At 33.0% G+C, this 12,425-nt stretch overlaps 1 pseudogene; it reads left to right on the top strand.

The window, feature by feature from the left end:
• The first annotated feature begins 1,622 nt into the window (after positions 1-1,622).
• LOC131037206 (peroxidase 4-like) lies at positions 1,623-2,905 on the top strand (annotated as a pseudogene).
• The last annotated feature ends 9,520 nt before the right edge of the window (positions 2,906-12,425 follow it).

Here is a 12,425-nt window from a genome sequence, read left to right on the forward strand (position 1 = left end):
TGAATAGCCCATAGAGGGCCTGTAACTCTAAAAAGGAGTATCTAGAAATCATTTACAATCCTTCCACCAAGATTTGAAGCAATGCACTCCCATCAAAATTATGTTAAAACTAAAATTCTTCATCTTCAACTTGTTATATGTTCTAGATAAAAATTGTTTTTTCTAAGATATGCCATTACTTTCTCTCCAATCTCTAACTCCTTCTATATTCTCTTTTTTTTTCTAACTCCTTAAATCTATCATTCATTGTCTTTAGAAAGATGACTTATTATTTCCACATGTAATTCCTACGTGTGTTCAACAATTTTTTTCTACTTCTACCTCCTATTCTCTTCATTATTGATGCCCCTAAAGTATGACATATTCCTTGGACTATTGGTGTTTTACCTATACTCCTATTATTTGAATTATTCTGTGAAATTTTTTTGGAGGGCTCCAATTACCTATCTTCTCTTGTAGCCAAGAATCTCAATAAGTCACCTAGAATCCTATTCAAAAACTCATTTTGTCCATCCATTTGTGGTAAATATGATAAATTGAGTTTCAGATCATTCTTCATATTCTTCTATAATGTCTTCCAAAAATATAGAACAAGCTTTGTGTCTTTGTGTAAAATGATGATCTTTGAAAGGCCATGCAATGTTATAACTTCTTTACAAGATTAGTCAATTGAATGTATCACCTCATTACTTTTCTTGCATCAAATGAAATGCACCATTTTAGAAAATCTATTTATAACTCCAAACATTAAGTCACACCCTCATTGTATTTTTATAGATCCTAAAATAAAATCCATAATTATATCTTCCCAAGCTCTCTCTAGTATTGGTAATCACTAATTTGAACTCACATTTTGACTACATTTTGAAACATGACAAATCCTCCAACTTTGAACAAATTTCTTTACATTTTTATATACTAGTAACTAAAAATAATCTTCTCTTATCAATGAAATTGTCTTATCTACTCCAAAATGATGTAAAACTCTACCATGCTTATCCTGAATGCAAATTTCTCACATTGAATTCATTACAATAAATAATTAACCACCCTTAAATACTATGTCAATTCTATAAATTATATAAAATTTTGTATGCACTACTACTTCTTAACGAATTTAGAAGACTTCATTTCTCTACATATAATCTAGACCTAACAAGTTAATTACTTCAATAAAATGTATCGTGTTCCAAGCGTTTGCGACTAGTAGATTTTTTAAGGTGAATCCTTCAAATTAATTTTGTAGAAAATTTGTAATCGGTAGTAAAGATTGGATTGTTGTATACGTTGTGCAATGTATTAATTAAAAATTAAAAAATACTACAAATTTGAGATCGCTTGGCCAGTAAAGGTTGGCTGTTGTGCCCTGTGAGGGCTGTAAATTTCTTTCTTTTTGTGCAAACTTGGTTATGATTTTTAGTAACTTCAGTAAACATTTGTGTGGCATCATTTTAACGTAGTTGTCAACAGCATGTGTATAAAATCTAGCAAGAGTACGTCATCATTGTGCAGAAAATTGAGCAAAGATGAACTTCCTCAGTCCTTATAAGAAGCATATCTCTTCCTACATTCTCCCACACCACTGTCTGCATTGTTGACGTGCATAGCAAAGCAAATCAACAATGAAGACCACTAGTATGTTTGCATGTATTACTGCTTTGCTCATCATTCTATAGAGCTTCCAATGGGCAACTCAGTCCAACATTCTATGCTACGTCATGTCCCCTTGCATTGAGTACAGTTAAGACTGCTGTTACTGCACTGTGGCAAAAGAGAAAAGAATGGCTGCATCATTGCTCCGTCTTCACTTTCATGATTGTTTTGCAAATGTAAGAATTTAATCTCCATAATGTTAGAATTTCACTTCTATTCTAATTTTTCTAAAAGATCTGTAAGTAACATGAGCTTTCTTCTTCTTCAAAGGGATGAGATGGATCCATACTGTTGGACGATACATCGACATTCACTGGACGATACACCATTAAAAGTCGGTTAGAAGCAGTTTGCAGTGGAGTTGTGTCTTGTGCTGATATTGTAACCATTGCTGCTCGTGATTCAGTTGTACTTGTAAACATTCATCCCTTCTTCACCTCTCTACTATTATCTTTATCTCTATTTGCTAACCAATAAACTTTTCCTTTTTAAAAATAGACTTAACTCATTCTTCAGAATCTAAAGGTTTTGTAAAGTTGTTATTTACAAGTTTCTCTTCAGGACCTTGGGAAATCTTATTGTGGGTTATCTTTGTGTTTTGTGATTACTAGTTGGGAGGGCCAACATGGACAGTACAGTTGGGAAGTAGAGACTCGGCTAGTGCAAGCTTAAGTGGTGCCAATAGCAATCTACCTTCTCCCTCTTCAGATTTAAGTACAGTTATCTCTGCATTTCAAGCACAAGGCCTTTCTACCAAGGATATGGTTGCTCTTTCAGGTATTTGCAAGCCTTAGAATGTTTTTTTTAAGGTTTTGATATAAATTTTTGATGACAAAGTTAATAAGCAAATACTTTTACGGCACCCATGTATTTTAGGTGCTCATAAGCAAGATGCACCAATTTCAGATCTCTCGTTTTCAATGACAGCAATATCGATTCTGCATTTGCCACCTCTGTTCAGGCAAATTGTCCAAGTAATGGTGGCGATGATAACCTCTCACCTTTAGACCTTGTGACTCCCACTTTCTTTGACAATAACTATTACACAGATGTGAGACGCCAGAAAGGTCTCCTTCACTCTGATCAAGAACTATTTAATGGAGGTTCTGCAGATGCTTTGGTTACTACTTACAGTACCAATCCAACCACATTTTTCAGTGATTTTGCAGCGGCTATGGTGAATATGGGGAACATCAGCCCTCTCACAGGCACCAGCGGAGAAGTACGAACCAACTGTAGGAAAATTAACTGAAATTTAAAAAATATATTAAGATAGAAGGCGACACAAGATCGCAAGATATTGTGTGCATGAAATGAAAGGTTGCTAGAGCTTCCTCTTTTATAATTTCTACTACTTTGTCTTATTAATGATGTTTAGCAAAATAAATGCCAAAACATTGTAATTTATATCTATGGTTCTAGAAAACATTCAGCTTGAGAATTTGGAAAGCCCACTGTCTTCAGTTTGAAAAAATGTAGTAACTCGCTCTTGGAGATTGTCGAATATGAATATTTAAAAACTAAATTTTTAAGCCTCAATCCTCTCTCTTATTAGTTTGGCCTAATGGATACTTTTATAGTAAAACACTTGAAGGTGATTAAATATTTCTGTGTTTTTGTGGGATCAAATTTATTTACAAAACTGATACTATTAGGTAAGAGGAGTTTTCCAAAACAACACCAACACTTTTACATAGCAATTGAAATATAGGACAAATACCATTCAAATGATAGTAAACAATATAACTGTAGTATCTGCCAAAACAAACAAAGGGTTATTAGGGCCCCTACCTATTATAAGTAAAAAAATACATCATATAAACATATCTTATGTTTTTGTATTTTTAAGGCAATGCAACAATTTGGTGGGCATCTTTGATCCTATTGACTCTTATGGGCCATGGTCTAAAGTTTAGAAACAACATCATTAGGGAGCTATCACAAATAGATATTGGGTCGATCGATTTGTTATTGTTATTCAAAGGAATGCCAATAGGATCATTGATAGCCATCACTACACACACATTGCTCATAACACATGGGACATCAAGCCCTAGGGCCCTAGAGTAATGGGTATAGAAAATCATTAAGAACATTAGCCATGTCAAAGGCAATACAACCTATAATTTTAATGCTTTAGTGTTGCATGTTTCTCATTTGGATTAGGCCTCTTTAAATAGTAGTATTTATAGGGCCTATTAGATAGCCATATTTTCTCATTACTATATTATCCAACAATATGAGATGGTAATCCTTTTCATTACTAATCACTCTATATGACTTCACTATACCCATAAGCTTGTCTAGCTTATTGTTTGTTGATAATAGCTAGTTTGGATGAAACTTATTAAAGGTGGATCAAATTTCACACATTCCCTCTTAAATTTTTGTCTTGATGCACTCATATTCCCTTCAATGTTAGTGGCTAAATCATGAACCCTTCTTAATTTCTATAGGTGCTTTATCTTTAAGATAAAACCCAATTATAGAATCAAAGGCTCCAGCATTTAAAACTAGACACATGGACTCATTTGGCTTGAGATAAAGAGGACATTTTGTCATAGTAGAAATAAACCTATAATTGAAATCAACTACAAAATAATTTGTACCCTTTATTATAGTAGCCATATTTGAAATGTTGGTAATACAAATTAACATGATCAAATCCAAAAAAAATATTGCCAAAAATCATTAAGGATTATGAATTTTTTTAAGTAGATCTTTCCAAGTAGGGATTTTGAATCTCATCCCTTTCATATTCACTCTTCAATAATTCTTGTAGATAGATTATTCAAGAGATAGTCGCTAATCTTCACACCATAAATAATTTTGATTTGAGTCTTCACTAGATATTTGAGAACACCACAAATATTGGATAATGCCTTGAATACCAAAAAAATATTTAGTGAATCCCCAAGAATGATGCCATTGGTTTGTTCTAATAACTACATGCACCACAAATCTAAAGATTGAAGTTTACAATACAAACATAGGGATAAAGTTAATTTAGGATTGTGAGATAGTCCTATAATTAGAATGCAAGTAGTTGTTGACCAATTGTTAAGAGAGGGGATATCTTCTTCATTTAAACTTTGTGAAATGTACAAGAATGTTACTAGAGGTATAAATGAAAATAATAAAATTGATCAAAATAGAAAACCATACCTTATGTATAGAGATGCCCAAAGAGTGGGACTAAACATCATTACTTTGGTTTTCATATATGATAAATTAAAAACCCTCTAAGTATATTTTTACTAGAAGACATCATGTCAACTATGGCTATTGACTGGATCAAGTAAATTGGGTGACTAATAATTCCACAATATTTCCACAATGTCAACTATGAGGAATGATTTCTCTTCATAATTTCCAGTAAGATAGCTTTGTGAGTGAGTGTGGAAATTGTAACAACTAATATGTTTGGTAGAAGATTCTTATGTGGAAGAATCTTATGCATCTAAACATTGACTATTAGGCACATATAAATCTACTCTTGGTGTGTACAAATGATATTTGACTCTGCAAATAAACCCAAGATCTATAACTTTTATACCTATAAACAAAGATTCTCCAAGTGATGCTTGGATTTGTAATAGTATTAATAAGTACAAATTTATGATCGTACTAAACAAGAGAAAAATCTCACCATAACAAATCCTAGCCCTTGAATTTGATTTGCAAATTTCAATATTTTTTTTTGAAGACATTATGTATTTGATGCATTAGGTAGTGTGCTAGCAAGCACAACTTGAAACTTGGAAAAGACTTAACATGGAGTTTGGGTTTCATAATTGGGTAACAAAAAACAATGGTTAGAATATGTCGAGTTAATTTGTGATGGATATTTACTCGATAATTGATGATCATAAGGATAAGAAATGATGATTTTTTATACTTTTCTTAAAACATAAATTTGAATTTTTTCTTTTCATGAGTATACTTGGACCCATCATTAACTTTGAATTTAAAACTTAAAAAAAATTAAATTTATAAATATAATAATAAAATATTTTAAACTCATAAATACAAAAATAAATTAAGAAATCAAATATACGTTTCAATAATTGAAAACAATTAAAACAATTAGATTCTATTTAAGAAAAAGATAAACAATAAAAAAGATATATTTTAAAACAAATACTTAAAACCATCCATATAAATCCAAAAAAAAAATAAGGTAGACATTTTCACCAACATATATATACAACCATTTTGAGGTTTGTTATTCAGACCGGTGTTTATATTTTATGTTTTGAAAAGAGTGTTTGTACATTGACCAACTACATTCATAATATTTGAACTCATAGTTTGTCTGAATCGCCCATGACTGTTCTTCCCTGTCTTAGTTTACAACAGTGTGGACAATCAACCGCCTGAACATACGGCGATGAGATGTTAGCATGTTTGAACAAACAATCTATTTTGATATCACATTTGCATGTGAGTCATTAAGTATCAATCAAAAAAAAATACTCTTTAATTAATAAACCGACAGCTACATAATTTGGACAAACTCTATATGTAGAGATCAAGAGCAATTTTTTCCACAAGTCTACACGTCTTGATTGAGAAACGTAAACAAAATAATGACAAAAACCATCCATAGTCAATGCACATGCAAACAATAAAAGCTTCTTAAATACATATTTAATCTAATTTTTGTTGCAGTCTTCTTGTCAAGCCGTAAAACATACACTACTAGGTCCAGCCATAGGAGGATGGTTATGATTTTAGCACACATGAAATCTATTAAAGTATGATCAAGTTGGGCCATTGGGATCCATTGCCCAGCTGCCCAATTTGGCAGGATTATGTAATCCCTTAACTAGGTCAGTGTCATTCATTAAAAAAGCTTATTCGTTTCTCCCTCAGCTCACAATTTCATTGGGGAAGAATCTTCTCAGCCATTATAAAAGCCCATGTTTTCTCAAACTCTACAAACCACTTATCATTGCATTTTCTTCCTAGTTTGATTTGTTTGACTTGCATAGCAAATCAAATCAACCTTGAAGACTACTGGTATTTTTGCATGTCATTTCAAGAATTGCCAGTGGGCAGCTCAGTCCAATATATTATGCTGTGTCATGCCCACAAGCATTGTGTATTGTAAAAATTGCTGTTGCTCAGGCCGTGGCAAAGGAGAGAAGGATGGGTGCATTCTTGCTCTGCCTTTAATTCCATGACTAGTTTGTTCAAGTAAAAATTTAATTCCATGACTGGTTTGTTCAAGTAAAAATTTAATTCCATGACTGGTTTGTTCAAGTAATTTGAATGATCAAAATTATTTTAATTTTTTAACAATATTAATAAATCTAAGAACAATCTAATATATTTTTTCCATATTTTTTGAAAAATAATGAAACTAAAAGTTTGAGTGCCCTTTCTATTTTAAAATAATATATAATATTTAATGAAAACTAATAAAACTTTGGTGCACCTTATTAGAAGTTTGAATTTATTAGGAAATGGAATATCAAATTATAATAATAATATTTAGAAATATAATGTAAAACACATATATTATATTTGTTTTTTATTATAGGGATCTATTAAAGGGTTCTTTCGCTCAAAAGATAATAGTGATATTAATTTTTGTTAAATAAGGTATATTATTATAGATGTAATTTCTTTAAAGGGACAAAAAGAGACAATGTTCTCTAGTCAAAGTAGTTTTAGTAGAGGAGAGTTAAAAGCAACACAAAGAGAATGTGCAGAAGCTAGCCTATGTGTGTGTAGTTTATATGTTGAGTTGAGATCACTCTTGATTGATATTGATTGTGTGCAGCTCCAAGTGATCATGTGTTTGTAGTGAGCTCTAAGAAGCTCTGTTTTGTATAGTTGAATGCAACTCTTGATCGCTGCACGTAAATTAGAAATCAGTAGTTATTTCTAAGTTTTGTATTTTGTAATAATTTCTTTCCAATTTAATAGAAATCAAAATAAATTGCATGTATCCTAAATTTAAAATAAGTTAAGAATGGTGTCCATTTATGTATACTATAAATGGACACCATTCCTAACTTATTTTAAGTATTTATAATCTACTCCAAAAAAATTCTAATCTAATTGTGAAACTCTTATAATCACTCTTTATTTTTCATAGAATCACACTACATTATCATTCCATGGTTATTTCATATCTTTGTTAAACACATTTCCAAACCTTCATTTTCACTTTTGTCAGGAGTTACTTGTCTTAAACATAGAACATGGTGAATGTGAATGCTATCTGTTTGGGAAAACTTTATTGCTTCCTCACTATCTTCATATCACACACGGGAGCTTCACTTGCTAGGAAATATTATATCATGTGAATTCATATTGGGGGGTTTAATAATCCAAAAATAAAAAATAATATATTGCCTATTTGGTAAAAATAGGGGTTTTTAATTCATGCTATGAAAAAATTCAATATTTGTTGAAAATAGGGAGTTTTTTAATTTGTTGTGTTCACGGGGGCTTCACTAGCTAGGCAATATTATATCACGTGCATTCATATTGGGGGGTGTAATATCTCAAAAATGAGGGTACAATATATTACCTATCAGTAAAAATAGGGGGTTTTTTAATTTCGGCTATGAAAAATACAATATTTGGTGAAAATAGGGGGGATTTTAATTCGAACTATGAATTGGGAGGGGGTGACAAAAAAGGAGTTAAGGGAAATATTTTTTGAAAATAGGGGGATTATTTAGTATTCCATGAATGCACGCGCTATAAACTAGGCTCACTAAGTGAAGCTCATGGCTGTGTTTTGGGAGGGGTGACAAAAAAGGAGTTTAGGGCAATATTTTTTGAAAATAGAGGGATTCTTTAGTATGCCATGAATGCACATGATATAATCTAGGTTCACTAGGTGAATCTCCTTTGATATCACATGAGATTGTTCTACCATGAAAAATCTGCATATATTCACATTTTTATTTATAAAATAATTCAAGGATTTCTTGATTTTGAGGGTCAGTCACTCGTGTGAGGCTTTCCTTGTGTATCACGGGGGATGGTTGGCCTTGTTGGAGAGGGGGCATTTAATGCTTCTACCATTTTTCCCTGATTCATGGGTACTAACTCTCCCAGAGATGGAGGCACTAATCTTGGTGTTGCGGTGGAAACCAAAGCCAAAACTTTCAAGCAAGTCATGGTAGAGTCGAAGGCTATTCCAGAAGGAGAAAATTTCTCATAAAGGAAGATCAACCAGGTGAAGATGGTGGAGGAGGAGGTAAGGTTCTCCCTACTTCCTCTATGGTTGTCTCTCCTAATTTGCCGATGGCCAATACTATTTTAGCAAGAAAAAAAAGACTTAGGAATTTGGCTATTTTCCTTCCGGCTTTAAATGTCAATAAGCTTCCAAGTCTAGGAACTATTTAAACACATGGTTGCACATTTTTGGGGGAAAAAATTGGTTTTTTCATTCTCATTTTGTATGATCATGCAAAAAGGGTTTTTTTCTTATTTTCTTTAACAACCCTAATAGTCAAAGGGAATTTATCAAAAGGCAATTCTGGACTATAGGGGCCAAGAAGTTTAGAGCAATTTCTTGGGACCTAGAGGATAATGCAAATGAGATATTGGCTCTTTCAATCCCTTGATGGATAACTGTTAAAAATATACCCCCATATTTGTGGGTCATTGTTCCTAGCTTGGTGGAACCCTTAGGAAAAGTTGTGTATTGATGAAATGGTTTCACTCCTACTGCATATGAATGCTAGGTTTCTTGTGGCCCTGAACCTTGGTAAATATCTTCCTAATGATATCCAAATTGAACTCATTAGTGATACAATTGTTTTCCCCATTGAATATTTAGGGGGTTTAAATGATTTTTTCTCTATAGAAGGGAAGGGCATGTTAGGACAAATTTCCCTCTAGTCAAGAAATCCAACAAGAGTCTTAACCCTAATGGTAATGCTAAACCCTACCTTGATGCTACCCTTGATATTGAATTCAATGTTCCTCCCTCCTCTCCATCTTTGGTTGCTTTACCTGACCCCCCGATTGATGTAGTAGACTATCATGCTACTAGCTGTGTGATGGAAAAATCATATGTCCTCTGTGCTAAAATTCAGAAAGTTAGTCGATCCTCAAACGGGACTCATTCTTTTGTTACCCAAAATAAACCTTATGATGACTCTGATGCTTCTAACACCAAAGAAAACCCAATGCATAGAAAACTCAATACACAATAGATTATTCTAGAAAAGTTTAAAAAGTTGAATGAGACCCAACATATGGTACAAGGTATTCTGGACTCCAGTTGGAAGCTAAATATGGACAAACCAAAATTGTGGAGCGTGAGTCTCCTTGTTTGGTCACTACTTCTAGTGAGAGGAAAAAATATCGTGGGAGTCATATCCCCAATACTAGGGAGGTTACTTCTAAAACTGATGTGGTGGGGATTTAAAGGAGCTCTATTATGTCTACCTCTAGGAGGGATGACATGCATTCTAGGGTCTGTAATACTCCAGAGTTTTTTGAGAATTCACTGAAGAAGAACTCTCCTCCTAGATCTACTTGTACCCTCCCTTCAATTTTGGCATTAAGCTCAATAGTGGTGGGGATAGGAGCCTTAAGGATGGAGCCCCTATGGTTGGTGGTGATTCATTGAAGAACATGGAGGTTGAGGGAATTAGTGTGATGAATAATAACAGTAAGGAAGAAATCTCCTGGACCATTTTTCCTTTTGGGAAACACTCCCAAGATGGCCTAACGGAGGAAGCTTTGAAAGAGTATGGGGACAAGGTAGCTATAACCAAGAAAGGTTCTAGGAAGCATAAGAAACCTAAGAAGTTGGCCAATGGCCCTCCCTTAGGAGATAATCAAGAGTTTGTGTTTAAAAGAAAGAGAGGGAGACCTAGCAGATCCTCCAACAATTTCAAAGGAGTGAGAGATGCTAAAGAAAAATTGCCAAATGTTATGATAGCTTTCAAGCACCTATGGAAACCTCCCTATAAAAGTTCCTATGGATTTTAATATCACATCATGGAATGTAAGGGGTTTGGAAACCCTAGATAGAAAATATATTGTTAAGAGATTTTTGAAGTTATATAAGAACATAAACATCTTGTTACTATATGAACTCAAAGCAATGGACTTTTGGTTAGACATAAGCCTAAAATGCATATGGAGGAATGCTAGGCACTTCACCACTAACCATGTTAGAGGAAAGGGTGGAGCTCCTATTCTTCTCAATGAAAAATGGTCTGAGTGTGTTTCTAGTTGGGTTTGTTAGCCATGTAATAGGCTGGTGTGGGTCATTCTGAAGTATAACAAGGTTGAGTTTTGGGTGTGCTCAGTTTATGCCCCCAACGAGCATAAATGCAAGATTGATTTGTGGAGGTGGATGTTTGATTTAGAGAGTGCCCCCTGGATCCTAGGGGGAGACTTAATATGGTAGAGAACTTTATGGACAAGGCAAGGGGTGTAAATTTAAGTGGAAGGGGGAGGAAAAATTCTTCTAGAACAGAATGATCAACAAGAACAATCTTATGGACCCTTTAGCATGTTGCAAGAAGGAATATCAAGGCATTTAGTTTACCTACTGTAACAGTTAGAAGGGGAACAAGAGAATATATTGTAGATTTGATAGGTTTTATTACAACAAAGATATTTTTAGGGTTAATATGGATGGAGTTGGTTTGAAGGTGAGGGTTACTCCTTACTCTTTGAAGGATCACCACCCTATTCAGGTTACAATTTCTCATAACAATCTTCCCTCTAGAAGAGAATCAATAGGGAGGCCTTTGCTCTCAATATTATCCTTCTTGATAAAGATGAGGTTAAACGAGCAATGTTCATTATTAGGCAATTCAATAATTTTATAGCCAAACATAGTAGCCCCATCAAGGTGTGGAATCAAAAGGTTCTTAGTTGGAGAACTCTCTTTCAAACTACAGGGCGAAAATTGGCTAAGGATTCAAGGAATAAATAAACTCTAGCTCACCTTAGGCTGCATCAAGTAGAAGAGTTTTTGCAATCCAATCCTACAGGCCCTAAGGCTTTGGATACCATGTGTCATGAAAATAATTCGCTTGGAAAGATTCATAATATGAGGATTCAAGGAGCCAAAACAAGAGCAAGAGTGAGCATGAAGATAAGGGGTCCATATTCTTTTTCTAGTTGTTGAAGTCCACAGAGGCTAGGGTTAGTATTAATAATATTTGGGAAGATGGATAGGTTATATCAGATCAAGCTGGTAGGGTAAAAGCACAAAGTTGTGTGAAACTTTTATAAAGAAAATAGCCAATGTTGATTCAAATTTTTAAATTGAATAGATAGAAACTGAAATATATGTTTTGAATTTTGAAATGATTTAAACTAATAAAATGTATATTTTTTGTGTATTTAATGTTTGTAATTTTTTTTTTTTTTTTAAATCATTTGAATATACTTTCTTATAAAGTAAACACCATAATTTAGTTGTTGATAAAATGTTGAAATTGAAGAACTACAAGAGGCGTCACACTTTATATAGTAAATTTTACCTTTTCTCTTCAATTTTATTGTGTATATTGATAACTTTAAACTTCAGTGCAAAAATATATTTTAAACTACTTTTATGTATATATATTTTTCAATAAATTTCAAAAGTTGTGTGTACTAAAATATAACTCTTTCCATTTGTTGTCACCTTTTTTCTTAATTATTTATCCAAATTATAAAATAATTATCTCATCTTGTCATGGACTCTTTTCTCTAGTGCATTTATTTTTTTCAAAAAATTTAGATAAATTTTAGTATTTTTCCTTTACAAGATAATCGACCTTATATTTTAG

This window comes from Cryptomeria japonica, chromosome 3, assembly GCF_030272615.1.
Source record: "Cryptomeria japonica chromosome 3, Sugi_1.0, whole genome shotgun sequence".
Taxonomy (NCBI): domain Eukaryota; kingdom Viridiplantae; phylum Streptophyta; class Pinopsida; order Cupressales; family Cupressaceae; genus Cryptomeria; species Cryptomeria japonica.